At 35.8% G+C, this 18,304-nt stretch overlaps 1 long non-coding RNA gene across 1 annotated transcript in view; it reads right to left on the bottom strand.

The window, feature by feature from the left end:
* Positions 1 to 591: 591 nt before the first annotated feature.
* LOC113618071 (uncharacterized) overlaps positions 592 to 18,304 on the bottom strand; it is a 71,536-nt gene continuing 53,823 nt past the window's right edge. The window contains exon 2 of the long non-coding RNA XR_003431877.1: positions 592 to 1,035. This is a non-coding gene — a long non-coding RNA (uncharacterized LOC113618071). The remainder of the gene's footprint in view (positions 1,036 to 18,304) is intronic.

The raw sequence follows: 18,304 nt of genomic DNA, 5'->3' as shown, positions 1-18,304 counted from the left end.
AACATGCTGATAGTTTTCATATAATTTCTCTGTATTATCTATCAGGTTGTTAAAATGTTTTCCATATGCAAAAATTAGTTGTAAAAAGCATCCAGACTATTATTAGTGATTGATTATTCAAGAAAAAAAGCATAGCTCTTTATGTCATATGAACAAACTTTGGCTCTGATGGTCATGTAAATACGCAAGCTGAAACATATAGGGTGATAAAAGCTGAAGAGACTGGAATATTAGAGTCAGCTTGCTGAAGTAATGTATGTCCACTTGATTTCTCAGGAAGCAATGAAATATGGTGAAGGAACAGGGGTGATATAGAAGAGACCTAGAGAGAATACTTTAAAACATTTTTATAACTTAAAGTGAAATGGTCAGATGATGTTGTCTAGTATTTTAGAGCATGGTTTTGAAGCCAGACAAGTGTGAATTTACAGCCTGGCTTCCCACTTACTCCACACATAACTTACGAATGCATTCCCTCTGAGCCTCAGTTTACTTCTCTGTGAGCTGGGGATTAAAAGATTGCCTCGCTCATAGAATTGGTATGTGTAATAAGTGAGATAAAAATGAAAAGCAACTAGCAACTACTTATTATTGTTGTTAGAGTAAATGAGTTTTAATTGTTACATAAGCATAATAAATGGTAACTTTATTACGAAAATTGAAAGCAAAATGTCTAAACAGGATATTGTGTTTCACCTCCTTGGCTAATATTTTTTATAAAACCTGCATTTAACAACTAATATATAACATATTTTCCTTCCAAATGCAAATCTTAACATTTTATCGCATCGTTTAACGTTCCTTTTGTTTCTACCAATCCTAACAAAACAACGTATTTCTTCCTCTCCCTAATGATTAACCTCCAATAGGATATGTGAGGGAAAATCCAGCACCAGCTGCTAGCCTGATGTATTTTGCAGTTTCTAAGAGAAAAAGGAACAGAAACACTTGTTCTGACCATGCTATAGCTCCCAGGGCTGGGATGGCACCAGTAGGAGTCCGTGTGCCATGGTGCTCAGCACGGCTCTGCCAATCCTAAAAAAAAGAAGAAAAAAAAAAGGTGTGTTTATATTGGCTGATTCATTCATGTTTTTTTAAAAGGAGCAAGTATTTATTGAACACTCATTATATGCCAGAGCACTGTATGGATACAGATAATAAAATATATATTCCTATATGAGTAAAACATACTCCCTTATTTCAGAAGAACCTATGACTCAAGTTTCAGGCAGAAACAGATTCTCGACATGCTACATTAATCAGTTATTTTTATTTTATATCGCACACAAGGTGTTGTTCCACTCAACATAAATATGGAATATAATAGAACTATAGCTTTTTCATTAATAAAATTGAATTGTAGCATATACCATGCAATTTAAGATCAAATTCCTATTTTTAATGTTTGCACTAGCCATCTTAAATACTTTGTGGAAAAAAGTTCAACTAATAAACAATTCAATCTCTGTTGAATAAAATGGGTTAATGAATTCATTGACAATTAATAATATAATCATAGAATTAGTTGAAATGGTTTCAAAGACTACCTTCCAAAGGCCTAGATGGTTTCAGGGGTGAATTTTTTCAAATGTTTAATATATAATGTTTTGTTATTCAAACTATCCCTTATCTTACAAAAAAAAATTCATTATGTATAATCATATTAGTAATAACAAAATTTTATATATCACAAAAAATTACAGACAAATGTCACTAATGAGTATAGATTTTAAGGTACTAAATAAAATATTTGCAAATAAAAGTCATACAGTAAAACTTTATAGGTATAATTTATCACAAGTCCAAGGAGAAAAATCATATGGTTCCCCAATAGGTACCCAAAACTTAATTTGTAAAAGTTAACTTCTATTCCTGATTGTTTTTTTTTAAACTTAGAATAAGAATAGATGACTATTAATTAAATGTAGAAAATTATACACATTTATGTATATATAAATAAAATAAGCAAAAATCAGGTCTAATGGTGAAATTTAAAAGCATTTCTATTAAATCCGTCACAGGCAAGATGCTCATTTTTCCATAACTATTTTCCTGTAAGTACCAGTCAATGAAATACAGTATAAAAATAAATGAAATGTGAAAATATTAAAGGGGAAGAAAACACCACTACAATTATTACAGGTGATATAATTTTATATCTAGAAGCCCCAGTTGGAAAATTAGTAAACTCAGAAAGGTGACGAATTGTAAAACTAAAATACCTATAAATCAACAGTTAGTTGGAGTATTCCAGTCTCTTGAAGTCTAGTTAATATGAGGCATTCTATGCACTGTGGAAGTTCAAAGCCATCCTCAACATTCTTTGTTTTTTTTTGGGGGGGGGCGGGGGGTACGCGGGCCTCTTCACTGTTGTGGCCTCACCCGTTGCGGAGCACAGGCTCCGGACGCACAGGCTCAGCGGCCATGGCCCACGGGCCTAGCTGCTCCACAGCATGTGGGATCTTCGCGGACCGGGGAAAGAACCCGTGTCCCCTGCATCGGCAGGCGGACTCTCAACCACTGTGCCACCAAGGAAGCCCCTCAACATTTCTTTTTAATTTCCAGAAGGCTTGTGTTCTCATAAGCACATTTGGCTCTGCGCTCCTGTTTTGACATGGGCTATGTCTCTTGTGTTAGAAAATTGTATTAAATAGTAAGAATATAGGCTTTAAAATAGAATTGTATACAGAAACAGTATTCATGTACTTATTTTTCACCCATGTTAAAATCAGGTATCATTTATAAACCTGTTAAAGAAAGAAGCAAAATATATTCTCTCTTCATTTTTTGATTGTTTATTGAAAGAGAAATGGTATAACATTTTAAATTGAAATAGTATGTCCCTTATTCTTCATTCAGTAGAGTGTTTATTTCATAAATCTTAAATTTACTGAGAGGAAGAAATTTGTTAACTCTCTTAAAGAAACAGCATGCTACTGGAATCTCCATAAGACAAGATTTCCCTTTTATACCTCTTGAAAATTCTCACTAAAGACGTGAGAGATGTTTGAATTGAATGTTTAACCTGTAAATAATATGATCATAATTTCATTAGTTCATTAGTTTTAACTTGCATGCTACAAAGCTTGTACTTTTTTATTTCATTTCAGTTATCTTAATAAGCTGATTTGTCATCTCAGCATTACTTGAGAATCTGTGAATATTTTAAATTACTAATAGTGTCTTCAAAATGTGTTCCATAAGACACAGGACAGAGATTCATTCTTGGGAAAAATATTTTCTAGAGAAAAATATGTTTGAAAGTAGTTCTTAAAAAGAAATAATTTTGAGTAGCTCTTTTTTAAAAAGTTTTCCCAGTGATTAAAGAAGCAAAATATTTGAAAACAATGTTATATAATTTGCAAACATGATATGCTCTTTAAAAATACATAAATCTTCTCTCAAGACTTTCTCTCTTTTTAGATATTGTTGATTGATTCTGTGTGCATGAGACCAACACTATGTGAACTGATTTGAACAAACTCTTCAACTTATTCATCAGTCACCACTCAGGAGAGTAACACATATGAGAAAAAGAAAAAGACTGATATTTCCCGATACGTACTTACCACTTGGGTTTCTGCTAAGATCATTTACATGTGTAATTTTATCCAGATTGTCTCAGAGAGGATGGTGAGTTTAAGACATTTGGATGATATCAAGAGAATCTAGAGTGCAAACCTGAACCTCTTACCCTTCTCTCCAATGATGACTTGTGTTGCCTTTGCATTTTCATCTGTGTAATTTATTCTACTCACAAAATAAGAAAGAGTTCTATCACTGTCTATTTTTCTATTATCTTTTTAATTGTGGTGTAATTTACATGGAGAAAAATGCCCAGCTTTTAAGTGTAGAATTCAATTAACTTTGGCCAATGTGTACACCCACATAACCAAAACCCAATGAAGATACAGAGCACTTGCATCACCCCTGAAAGTTCCCTCTCTTCCCTTTTCCAGCCTATCCCACTCCATACCACCTCTGCGCAACCATTGTTTAGATTTCTGTAATATCATATAAAGTCACATAAAAGGAGCCATACAGTATGTTCTCTTTTGCACCTGGGTTCTTTCACTCAACTTAAAGTTGTGAAATGCACCCATGTTGTTCTGTGTATCAGTAGCTTGTTTCTTTTTTCACTGAGTGTTACTGCATTGTATGATCACGGCACAACTTGTTTATTCACTGGTTGATGGTTATTTGGATTTTCTTTTCTGTTTGAGTTTATCGTGAATAAAACATCCATGAATTTTCTTATATAAATGTTCTTGTGGGTGTATGTTTTATCTCTCTTGTATAAATGCATAGGAGAGGAATTTCTGATAGATATTTGTTTAGTTTTATAAGAAACTGCCAAACCATTGTCCAAAGAGGTTGTACCATTTTATTCTCCCACCAGCATGTCTGAGTTCCAATTTTTCCACAACCTCGCCAACAGTACCATCAGCCTTTTTAATTTTAGCCATTCAAGTGGGTGTTAAGTGCTATCTCATTGTAGACTTCAGGAAAATACATTTCCCCGAACACTAACGAAGTTGATTATCTTTCCATGAGTTTATTGGCTGTTCATGTATCTTCTCTTGTGAAATATCTTTCTGTTTTTTGTCTTTTATATTAGGTTTGTCTTTTATTATTGAGATTTAGGAGTTTTAAGAATATTTTTAATACAAGTCTTTTGTCAGATATATGTACTTTGAATATTTTGCCCAATCTATGGATTGTCCTTTCAATTTCTTAACAATGTCTTTGATAAACAGAATTTTAATTTTTCTAAAATCTGACTTACAATTTTCCTCTCTTATGGTTTTTTCCTTCCACATCTTATTTAAGAAATCTTTGTCTATCCTGTGATTGTGAGGTATCCACTATGTTTCCTTTGAGAAGTTCTATAGGTTTAGCTTTTACTTTTTGGTTTATGATTCATGCCAAATTAATCTTTGTGATTCATTACCTTTAGACGCTGAGATTTAATAACCAGAATCTCACTTATTTGACCTTGAAAGTTAATAAACCCTACTACTTTGTTGAGTAGAACAACCTCCCTTAATATAAAGTGAAACTCATATAAAACCACAATGAAAAGCAGAAACAAGCATAACTATAGTCACCTGACATCAAAATAATCCAAGGTCAGGGTCTTCTCACCTTAGACCCCACTCATCTGCCCCTAAACAGAACTCCCTTTCACAATATACTGCTACTTTATCCTCCCATCTTTTACTTTATTCTATTTCTGACAGTTCTTCCTTTCCTCCCGAGGAAAAAAAATCAAAATATACCATGTTTTATGAAGAAGATCAAAATGTAAAATCACCTTCCCAAAGATGTGTTTTTGAAGTGGGTTTTCTTTGTGGAATGTTTGATTTGTAATAAGCATTCATATTCTGAGTAAATAGAAAATCCTTGTTTCACTCTTCTAACAACTTCATACTTCAAAAACCTGGGAGTCATCTAACTCCTCCTTCTATCTCAACCACACATTTAGCATTGTCAAGTAAATACAGGTCACCCAGCTACATTTGAATTTCAGTTAAACAATTAATAATTTGTATGTGATCCAGCAATTGCTTGTAACATACACTAAAAAAATTATTTGTTGTTTATCTGAAAATCAAATGGAAGTGAACATCCTGTATTTTTATTTGCTAAATCTGGCAACTCTACCCACATCCAATTCATCACCAAACCCACTGAATCCTAATTTCTCAATATTTCCTAAATTAAGCCCATTTATTTCCATCTCTACTATTCGTACTCTTGGAAAAGACACCGAATTTATACCCAGATTGCTTTAATGACTTCCTTACTAGCTACCAATCTCTATTCTAAACATTCTTCACTCTCTGTTAAAGCCATAAAGATTCTTTTAAACACAACCCTGATCACATAACACCCTCTTCAATCATTCCTATTGCTTTTAAGATAAAGTCCAAATTCCTAAACTTGGCTTTCACTGCTACATCTTACCCGTCCAGGTTATCTCTAAGCAATCATGATCTTGTATTCTCCATATATTCCAGTCATTTTGAAAAAACTTTCAGTCTCTTGAAGAAGCTAGACCCTTTGGTTTTAATATTCACACATGAATTTTCTTCTACCTAGAGCATTCTTTCAGCCCATGAGTCTCACTCACCATTTCTGCTGGACCTTGGTCTGTTTTCCCTTAGATGATATATTATTTTCCCTTCCCCTGCTCTGCTCTTATTCAACTCTCTAAACTGATGTTGTAATCACCCCCTATTTACCTATTGATGAAGGAGAGATTCCTACCCTCCAACTATGGTGATGGCTGAACCCTGACACCCAACACAGGACAGATAAGACTGACAGTAGCATTAGTCACAGATACTCATAGCCTGGGAGCCAAAGACATTGCACAGAGACACACAAGGGTTGCACTTGGGTGCAGAGTGAACAACCAAGGTCTGTGGGAGGCAGGCTTTGCAGTATCAAGAGGGTGAGGTGCCCCTGGTTACCACAGGAGGATGTGATTGGCTTGTTTGAGTTACTATGTGGGCTGGCAGAGAACACCATCTCTACTCAGGATTAAGCAGGAAATGTGCCTTGTCCCCTTGATAAGAAGAGTTGTTTGACTAAAGAGCAATATCAATGGGAGAAGAGTGGGGAGGAGAACTTGCGATTGGACCATTCAAGGCCCTCTCAGTTTCCTCAGATGTCAAGGCAGCACATAATATTGGACCTTAATTTTAGGCCTTACACCATAACTAATGAACTTGTAAGGATGTACAACGTATCATGCCTCCATCCAAAATGACACCTGAAAAGGATTAGATTTACCTCTCACCAAAGTCAGAAATGTAATTAAATGTAATGTCAGCCCAGCAATCCCACTCCTAGGCATATACCCGGAGTAAACCATAATTCAAAAAGATACATGTACCCCAATGTTCATGGAAGTACTATTTACAATAGCCAGGACATGGAAGCAACCTAAATGCCCATCAAAAGAGGAATGGATAAAGAAGATGTGGTAAATATATACAATGGAATAGTACTTAGCCATAAAAAAGAACAAAATAATGTCATTTGCAGCAACATGGATGGATTTAGAGATTGTCATACTGAGTGAAGTAAGTCAGACAGAGAAATACAAATATCATATGATAACACTTATATGTGGAATCTAAAAAAAGGATACAGATGAACTTATTTACAAAACAGAAGTAGAATCACAGATGTAGATAACAAACTTATGGTTACCAGGGGATAAGGTGGAGGGGAGGGATAGATTGGGAAATTGGGATTGACATATACACACCACTATATATAAAATAGATAACTAATAAGAACCTACTGTATAGCACAGGGCACAATACTCTGTAATGGCTGATGTGGGAAAAGAATCTTAAAAAAAAGAGTGGATATATGTAGATGTATAACTGATTCACTTTGCTGTACACCTGCAGTACACAACATTGTAAATCAACTATACTCCAATTTTTTTTTTTAATGTAATGTCAGGAAAATTGTCCAACAGTTAAAAATGGGCAAAAGAGATTACTGGTTGTCCTTTCAGTGGAGTTATGGAAGCCAGGGGTTATCTGATTCTTTTTAACTATGTACATTTGATTCTATTTCTAATGATTAGGTGATTTTAAAGCTCTGCAGAGGTAGAAGTCACATTGCAGAAAACTGATGGTAATGTAAATGATTCTTATTTATATCACTGCAAATGAAGTTTGTTAGTAGAAATATTTATCCCCAGCCTGCAGATGACCCTAAACATACATCATGAGATTATATTTTATCATCTTGTAGGATATTAATCAGTTTTGTTCCACCTATTAGTAAATTCATGTCAGCACTCCTGATTATGTGTGTGTATATATGTTTGTATATTCTTCAAATTTTCATTTGAACAAGTTTGAACATCTTCCTGGTTCTCTCATTAATTAGGGAGTTTAATATCATCTTTGATACATGTTTACATTTTCATGAGTCATGATTTTACCTTTTTGAAAATTATATCTTAGCAATGAAGATAACCATGATTTAAAAGAAAAAAAATATATCTTAGTAAAGGAAATACAAACATACTTAAATGTAAATGTTGTCTTGAATGAGGCAGTGAAACTAAGATTTTTTTAAATTTTATTAGTTTTTTTTAAATAATAGGCTTTTATTAGATTTTTACATTTTATTTAATTTGTGAATTTAAAATGATAAATATTTAAGAGAACTAAGTAAACATACCACAAAAAAATAAAATAAAATGGGACAGGAAAGATATATGTGCCCATTTAAAAAGTGTAGCAATTTTTATTTATTTTAAAGTATGCATATTCGCTAGTCCTTAGTCTAACACTAAGGGCATTAGCCCAGGTCCAATCCTTTGCTTGGAAATACTGAAGAATGTTTCACCCTCAGGGAGTGCAGAAGGTTCCAGTTTTGCTTTCTTCCAAATTCAAAGTTTGGCTGTTCACTCTGGTGACTGAACTTTCTTTGAAAAAGCTTAATTCCAAAACTCCCCTTACCCTTAAAGTAGCTTAGGTCACACCTGACAACTGCAAGTGTCATTTTGACTGACAAAGCATAAAAGTGGCTTGGCAGCAAATTTTCATATACAAACAGTTGCTAAATGATAATTCTGAATCTCTGAAACATCATTAAGAAACCTGACAGTATGCAAAAACTGAGATTTTGTTGCTAAAAGTGAACATCATTAATTTCCGAATATAGTTTACATGTGACTTGGCTTTTACCATTTGATGCACTTCTTATGTAAATGAGCTTGGTGAGAAGCAGTGGCTGGAGGAAACCGGTGGGCAGAGAGGTTCTTTGCGAAAGAAGCAGGTGATTCTCCACCACCATCCTCTCCCAAATCTGAACAAAAGTAAAAAGGAAGACCCTAGAAAAGTTCTCACTACACTTTCTCTTGGACCCATTCCCATCACGATGGGCCCAGTGAATTATACTTTTCCACCTCAGGGCAGGGAGCAGTTATGTACTGGGCCCTGCAAGGTCAGATGGTTCAGAAAAAGAATGTAACCTGGGGGAAGAGGGAGGATGGGATGGGCAGAGCTCCCCAACAAGTTGCTTGCTGAATCCTGTTTAGTCTCTCGCCCCACTCCCCACCCATTTAAGCAAAAAATGACAGCATTCCTGGCTTCTGGTGCACCATCCCAGCCATTTTTACCAAGTCCAACTGGCTTTGCTACAACAAGAAACTCTAATGAACTAAAGAAAGCCTTCTCATGCAAAAGCAAAGTGCTTGCCGTGTTCCCTGTAAAACCAGTGAAAAGATAATGTCACTGAAACTCACCACAAACTATGCCTCCTTCACTAAACTCTCTCCAACTCATCAGCCAAAAATTACCCCTCCCCCTCAACATCTGTAAGCATTTATTGCCATTGCCCCTCATTCTGCTGTGTACATATACTGCTCCTGCTGTTATTCTCAAATTTGTGTACAAGTTTTCCTTCCTCAACTAGAAAGTTAAACTAAGAAAGAAACCAAGAGAAACCATGGGCCATGCCTTTTGTATTTAGTAAGCAAGCTCAGGATTTATACTTAAGTATATAAGAGTTTAATAATAATGAGTTCCCCATACCTCGATACCCAAGGTAGATTACAGCCTTTGCTCTGGAACCAATGAATCTTGTTATGTTAACTTAAGAAGGACAAGGGTAAATCCCTTGCCCCTCCATACCAAAAATATAAATCTTTTATATTTATGAATTAGAAAAGAAAACTGAGCTGGGTCCAGTGGTCTTAGGAAACCCTGAAATGCAAAAAAGCTTCATAGAAGCTTGGAATGGCTGATACATTAAGAAAGAAAAACAATTTTTTAGTGCCTTAAAAGTCATTGTTGATGATGTAGAGTAGATATAATTCTTTACTACATTCCTAAAGACTAGAGAATATATTTCCAAAATATGTAAACCGTTTTTATGCTTTCCCTTAAAATATTATAATCAGCACCATATAATACAAATTCACTAAAAAGGAGTCAGAACCACTGAGGTTACTCCAGCAGTTGGGGATTAGTTTATTGCTGAGTGTTAAAGAAACTTGAATAGCAAAGGACTTAGTTATTGGGTTTTCTATTTGGGGACCACTCAGTTCTTATAGTTTAAACTGAAGCTGACATTTTAAGTGAATTTATTAGTCTTACTTCATTCCAGGACCAGATGGTAGTCCATCTCACACACATGGACACCTTGGGTTATATAACTTAATCCAAAATGGACATATTAGTAACACATCTCTTTCTCAGATGGTGAACTTTCCAAGGCCAGTTCCTTAATTTGATGTCATATTCTAGCTTGCAACTGAAACTTCCTCTTATACCACCCAGGAATCAAATATGTTATACCAGTAAAATATCATTCTGCAAATTGTACATTATAGCCTTCAGGGTGAGATTAAGATACTAAGTTTCTGGTAACCTGTGATAAAAGAAATGTTCACATATTGAGATATGGGCAAGTCATTCTGGCTTATACATGAGTTAACTTGCATTTTATGCTAACTAAAATAGCCTGTTTGTGCTATCAAACATACATTGTACATCTGCTTTAATTATTAAAGAAAGGTGTGCATTGACCAGAAGTAAAGAATGTCCATGCTAAAAATAAAGATTAAATGCCTCCCTTCCTGGGATGCCAGTGCTGGTACTCCTTCCATACTAAGACTCCCTTACCAGGTGCCAAGGCATTACTGACTAATTGTGCATGAGCTGATCTGTTTTTATAAACCTTGAAGGAATGTATCCCTGACTTGTTTGATGTTCTTTGTTCTCACAAGACATAAAACTGTACTGAAAACCAGGCTTCTCTAGAGAAGTTTCTCAAAGTAATCTGGGAAGCTGGCTTCCAAACTATAGTCTTCAGTTTGGCTCAAATAAAACTCTTTTCTATTCCTATTGTAAAAAAGAAAAGGAAAGGGGACCAGCCCTCCAAGGCTCTGCAGAGGGTTTGCCAGCTTACTCAGTCCTAGAAGTAAATATTTAAAGTAAGAATGAAGTTCCCCCAGAGGGCTAAGAAAATCAAGTTAACAAGATTATATAGTAGAGAATAAATTAGGAAAGATTAAGAGGAAAAAATATAGTTGGTAGCTTTTTTAATACAAATTTTCATTTCATTCATTCTAAGATACACAATTAATGAGATCTTATAATTGCTAGTAGCCAGGCTGTTGTCATACCATAATTGCCATTACCTCATACAAGCCAAATTGATATTTTTCCTGGTGGTATAACTATCAGCCAGCAAACTATTTAAGGACATTTTGATGAAGAAATGTGAATCCTGACTGTTACCTGAAAATCTTCCCTTGATATTGGCTCATAAGATCCAGAGAGTTTACATATTGCATCAAGGTTTACAGAATAGGTGTCATTGGAAGAGAATTTCAGAAACAGCAGAGGAATATTCTTAAGAAATGCTGTGCTACCAACATTCTTAATGGCACAGATGATGATATTGTTGGAAAAGCACTAACGTCAATGTCTCCAAGTCAAAAAGCATTTCTGAAGAGATGTTATGTGAAAGCATCTTAAGAATAAACAATTTACTTGGCATATGTTCTTTTTACCTATGCTAAAGAATGATATGTGATAAAAATACATCTCTAGATATAAAAGAACTATTTTAATGACTATAAAATAAAAATTCTAGGTTATAAGAGAGCATTACTACATAGTTCAATTGGTAGGGCTCCTCTGTTGTAGTACATAAAACAATGGATCTTCTTCCAATTGACGGTGTCTTAGATTAAATGATATACAATATCTTTAGATTATTGGGCACAAAAGCAAGATTCAAGCCAGAAGACCCCCTTAGGAATTCTTTCTCTTTCATCCAAAGCATGCAACCCTCAAAGAAGGCTTTTCTGCCGTCTGGTTGTCCCTGTGTAAGGGAGTCTGAGAATGTTGATGGGATTACAGAAGAAAGAAGATCCTTACAATAGGGCTAAAGGCATCACAATGAACATCTCAATAATGTAGTCTCCTGAACATGTCACCTCAGATTTTACAAATCCAAGTGCTGAAAATTGTCTCATCACTTTAATTACTTTATATAATTTCAGAGATCACATCTATCATTATATAACAATTGAAAGTTTTGTTGAGAAAAGTGCATTTAACACCATAGCCATATTTTGTTCAAACTGTGCAGCAATGCATGGTTCTGTGAATGATGTTCCTTTTATCATTAAGTTGTACCATTTTATAAAGTGTTCTCAAACAGCTACTATTTTCCACTTGAAAACTGAAAGCATCTACACTCATATGTCTTACTGTTTCCATCAACAGGACTTTACTATTCCAGGAATATAAAAGTTTATTTGCCCAGGAATATAACAGTTGCAAATCACTTTATTTTTCATTCCAAGATCTTCCTGAAATACCCCTCAAATCTTCAATAGAAAGAACCAAAAGAAAAAATATAGCCCAAGACTCTTTGAAACCCTTATTTCAAAATCTTTGCTATACACAACAGAACTAAACAATTATATTATGATTCTTACCCGATCACAACCAAGTCCCTGCACTGAAAGACCTGCCTTAAACCAGAGTTCAAAATCTCACAAATATCTCAGTTTTGTCCTCCTCCACCTGAGATACTAACAAGGTTCTCTCAAAGTAGTGTTCTCTTTTCCACAGTAAGAATAAACTCAGCTTTGTTTTATCAACAATTTGGTGGTATTTTGGTGGAGCTGCCATTCAACACAATATTTTATATGAATTCTCAATAGATTTAGGATTCAGGAACTTGGGTCTAACCTGTAAAGACTTTGCTTTATTCAGCAAACCCATGCCAGTAGTAATGGAAGCAGTACTTACTAGTAAAATAAATATAGTTCTGCCTTGCATCTTCCACATATGGTTGAGGAAGAAAATTAAATGAATTTATTACAATACATAAAGGCAACTGAAAAATTTTTTTCCAGTAATTTCGTGGACTAAAGATTCCAAAATCCTCCTGAAATACATCACCAAAAAAAAATGTCAGGAAAATAAAACCTTTGAAATAAGTAGAACATACAAGGAAATAAGAGAAATCACATCTCATTAAGGTGAAAGCACTGCTCCAGGAATGATAACTGTCCCATACCCTAAGAACATCATCAGAGCCTGGTGGTCTGGTGGTCAGAGGCTTGGGTAGGTGGTAGAGAGGCCTGGAGTACTAAGTCAACTAAGCCTTGGATCTGGGTAGAGCAGAGAACCAGACTAATGACAACCCTACCTAAAGCTGAGGCTGAAGGAGAGCCACACCCTGGAAAAAATAATGAAAAAGAAGAAAAACTGTACAACAGAGATAGAAAGAAAAGAAAGTTTATCATTTCTTCAAAACCCAAAATCAAAGCCACCCACCATGGCATAAATGCAAAAGCCCAGGGTGAGAATTTTAGTTAAAAATGGACACCAGTTGATGGTACCCCTGGGTATTCCATAGGAACAAGGGCAAATCCCTTCTAAATAAAATTACCTTTCACCCAAACCTCACAGGATTCCCAGAGGTGGTTACAATAAGCATATGCTCACATTAAAAAAAAAAAGTCAGAAGTAATCTAAAGTAATAAACTATGTTCAGTGAAAATCAGTTGTAACACCAAAGCATATCCATAAAGATCTGAGATATTAGATAAAGAGCATAAAGTAATTATGTATAAACAAATATGTGTAAGGAATCAGAAATATGTGTAAGGAAATCAAATATATGTAAGGAAATATGTGCAAGGAAATCAAAGAGGGGATTGAAGCAAAACTATAAAAATGACAAAGAAGATTTGAAAAATAAAGAATTTCTAGAAGTGAAAAAATATAGTAATTAAAATTTAAAACAACACAAATGTAAAGCAGAAGAATAGACAAAGTTGAAAAGAGCATCAGTGAGTTGGATGATACATCTGAAAAAATTATATGAAAAATATGAGGTTAAAAGACATGGAGAAAAGGGTAAGAAGTCTTAATATGTCTATTCTGAGCTCTAGAGGTAAATTATGGGGAGAAGGGGAAGGACAATACTCAAAAAGATGATGGCTGAGATTTCTCCCAAAGTTTTGAAAGACATGATTCCTCAGGTAAAGGAAGTCCAATGAATGTCAAATAGAATAAACACTAATATAACTATATTGAGAAGAGGGAAGAAAGCACAAGACACAGTATAAGAAAGTTCAATCCTGAGTCACCATAACATCCAGTAAGTAAATTCATGAATTATAACATGGCAGGATACACACATTATTTATGGAGATGCACATTATTTACAGAGATGCACAAATTCCAGGAGAAGCAATTAGAAAATAGAGTTAAATAATGCCTCTGGGAAAGAGGATATGGAAGCAATAAAAATGTATGAAACAGAAATAGTACATACCTAAACCTTTCCCCTTTTCACTATAAAGATTTCCCAGTTCCCTGATAGCCTTTGAGTATCTACCAAACACAAGCAATGGTCGATGACTCCTTTGCTATGGTAAACTCTGAATAAATGACCTCTCTCCATTCTCATTTGGGTGGTCTTCCTTTATTTCCACAATGTATGTGGTTCATCTTACAATGGGATTCTATGTCAGTGGTAAAAATAATGGAGTAGATTTGTGTTCACATATATGTAAAACTCGCCAAGATATATTTTTTTAATTTAAGTTTCAGAACATTGTATTATATACTTTCTTTTGGGTAATAAAAAAGACATAAACATTGCTAATAGTAGATAATATTGGAGAGCCACCTGGGGGTGGGTAAAATGTCCTTTACTTTTTAATTTTTTACTTCTCCATACTGCATGAATTTTTTACTCATATAGATATTCTCTTGCAAATGCAATTCTGTGTCAGTTTTATTTCTTTTAATAATATATTAGGACTATTCCTAGATGGCAGAAGTTTTTCTCTTTTAGCTTTATACATCCCTAGAAGTTCCCCAGGCTTCTTGGGATGTTTCATTTAGAATTCCAGGGAGCCAAACAAGCTTTTCAAACATGAGAGTCTCTGCAATTAAGATATAGGCAAAGATATCCTAGAATTTAAAAACTTGAAGGTAGTTAAGGTCTTAAATGTTTCTATTTGTAGGAAGAGATAAGGCATCTCAAACTGATAACCTGATCAATCTTAGTTTGATGGTGTAGGAAAATGTGTTACATGTAAAGCTACTCATCCTTTAGAGCACAACCTTCTGTTATCTGATTCTGATTCTAAGGAAGCTCCTGATCTTTCATTGCCTTTAGTAGATAACTGATGGTGATACAAATAATTCTTGTCTATCTACATGTAAACAAATTCTCTCATTTGAAGAGACAACTCTCCCCACATCCAAAAGAGATCCAGTTTTGCAAAGATTTGCAATTCATTTCAGTATTTCTGATTCATAAATATCTCTGCTATTTTACTTTTTCTTTGAACTACTTGTATCTTCTGCCTGGGACCCTCATTAATAATGAGATAAATAAAAATCTTTAATATGTGTTCATTTTATATCTGTATGAGAGTCATGATTTTAACTTTTTAGAATGTTTTCAATGACCTGTGCTATCAACTGATGGTGAAAAGAAACAAATATTTTCTCTGGGTACTGCCATTAAACAATGAGAGCCTGGGTTATGATTCCATATACAAGTGGAAATATAACTTATCTGAATCTCATTTTGTATCTTCTCCATCAACTGAGAATAACATTTCCCCCAGGAATTCTTGTAGTGATTAAACGAGATAAAATTCATTCAATGAGAGAATTGAATGAGTCTGATATTAGAGCAGCATTGTCTACAGATAAAGAGCATTTGCTGACTCACCCACCAGGTGACTCCTGGTGGGTCCCAAAATAGTTTTAGGATGGGGGTGGGCTATGTCATGCCAGAAAGACCAACCATGCAATTGGAGGGTTGGGCCTTTCAGCCAGATAACTTCTGCCCAACCTCCAGGGAGGAAAAAAGAGCTAGAGATTGACTTCAATTGTGTGGCTTATTATTTCATCAATCACACCTAGATAATGAAATCCAGATAAAAACTCTAGACATCAGAGTTTGGCTGAGCTTCCTGATTGGTGAGACAAATGTGCCAGGATGGTGATATGTCATGATGACATGGAAGTTTTACGTTTGGGACCCTCCAGACCTTGACCTGTGCATCTCTTCATTTCACTGGTCCAGATTTGTATCTTTATAATAAAGTTGCAGTGCTTTCCTGAGTTCTGTGAACCCTCAGATTTGTAGCCATTTGTCAAAAGCATGAGTAGCCTGAGAATCCCCAGAGCTTGCAGCTGGTAAACAAAGTAAAGGCAGTCTGTTTAAAGATTGTGCCCTTAACCTGTGAAGTCTGCACTAACTCTGGGTAGTTAGTGTAGAAATATACACACTTACCCTTTCTATGGCTCTCAATTTTCCCATATATGAAGTGGAAGTAATGATGCTACTTACCACTCGTAATGTTGCTATGAGGTTCAAATGTGTTAACATTTGTAAAGCATGTTAAATTATGCCTGGCAACAACCAAGCATTATATAGATGGGTTTTTAAAAATAATAATAATAACCTTTAATATCCTTTCTAATATTAACATTCTATAATTCTATGCCTCTCAGCATAATTGTTAAAGTATGTGCTATAACACAGCTCGATAAACCCCAGACATAAATTAGAAAATGATTTTTTAAAGATATACTAGAAAGAGGGACCTTCAAGATGGTGGAGGAGTAAGAGGAGTAAGAGGATCACCTTCCTCCCCACAAATACATCAAAAATACATCTACATGTGGAACAACTCCTACAGAACACCTACTGAACACTGGCAGAAGATCTCAGACCTCCCAAAAGGCAAGAAACTCCCCACATACATAGGTAGAGCAAAAGAAAAAAGTAAAAACAGAGAAAAAAGAATAGAGACAGGACCTGCACCTCTGGGAGGGAGCTGGGAAGGAGGAGAAGTTTCCACACACTAGGAAGGCCCTTCACTGGCAGAGACAGGGGGTGGGCGGGGTGGTGATGTTTCGGACCCACAGAGGAGAGCGCAGCAACAGGGCTGCAGAGGCCAAAGTGGAGAGATTCCTGCACAGAGGATCAGTGCCAACCAGCACTCACCAGCTTGAGAGGCTTGTCTGCTCACTTGTTAGGGCGGGTGGGGGCTGGGAGCTGAGGCTCGGACTTCAGAGTTCAGATCCCAGGGAAAGGACAGCGGTTGGCTGCATGAAAACAGCCTGAAGGTGGCTAGTGCACCACAGCGAGCCAGGAGAGAGTCCAGTAAAAAGTCTGGAACTGCCTAAGAGGCAGGAGACCATTGTTTAGGGGTGCACGAGAGGAGGCAATTCAGAACAACACCTAAACGAGCTCCAGAGACGGGTGCGAGCTGCTGCTATCAGCGCGGACACCAGAGACAGGCATGAAATGATGAGGCTGCTGCTGCAGCCACCAAGAAGCCTGTGTGCAAGCACAGGTCACTATCCACACCTCCCCTCCAAGGAGACTGTGCAGCCCGCCACTGCTAGGGTTCGGTGATCCAGGGACAACTTCACTGGGAGAACACAGGGTGCACCCCAGGCTGTTGCAACATCACACTGGCCTCTACCGCTGCAGGCCCGCCCTGCATTCCGTACCCCTCCCTCCCCCCAGCCTGAGTGAGCCACAGCCCCTAATCAGCTGCTCCTTTAACCCCATCCTGTCTGGGCAGGAACAGATGCCCTCAGGTGACCTATACCAGAGGCGGGGCCAATCCAAAGCTGAACACCAAGAGCTGTTCGAACAAAGAAGAGAAAGGGAAATTTCTCTCAGCAGCCTCAGGAACAGCAGATTAAATCTCCACAATCAACTTGATATACCCTGCATCTCTGGAATACCTGAATAGACAACGACTCATCCCAAAATTGAGGTGGTGAACTTTGGGAGCAACTGTAGAATTGGGGCTGGCTCTCTACGTCTAATTTGTTCCTGGTTTTATGTTTTAGTTTAGTATTTAGAGCTTATTAACATTGGTAGATTTGTTTATTGGTTTGGATGCTTTCTTCCTTTCTTTTTTAATATAAATATTTTTTTCTTTTCTCTTTTTCTGAGTGTGTATGAGTATACTTTTTTGCGTGATTTTGTCTGTATAGCTTTGCTTTTCTCCAAGGGTTCTGTCTGTCCACATTATTGTGTTTTTTTCATATAGTTTTCAGTGCTTGTTATAATTGGTGGAATTATTTTAAGGTTTGCTTGCTCTTTTCTTTCTTATTTTTTTACTACGTTTCTATTTCTTTTTTAATACTTTTTAATTTTTTATTTCAATAACATTTTTATTTTATTCTTTTCTTTCTTTCTCTTTCTTTCTTTCTTTCTTTCTTTCTTTCTTTCTTTCTTTCTTTCT

Source organism: Aethalodelphis obliquidens, unplaced genomic scaffold, assembly GCF_003676395.1.
Source record: "Aethalodelphis obliquidens isolate GAN/ISIS:26980383/991018 unplaced genomic scaffold, ASM367639v1 scaffold1, whole genome shotgun sequence".
NCBI lineage: Eukaryota > Metazoa > Chordata > Mammalia > Artiodactyla > Delphinidae > Aethalodelphis > Aethalodelphis obliquidens.
The sequence above is the reverse complement of the archived record's forward strand: the minus strand, read 5'-3'. Positions and strand labels throughout refer to the sequence as shown.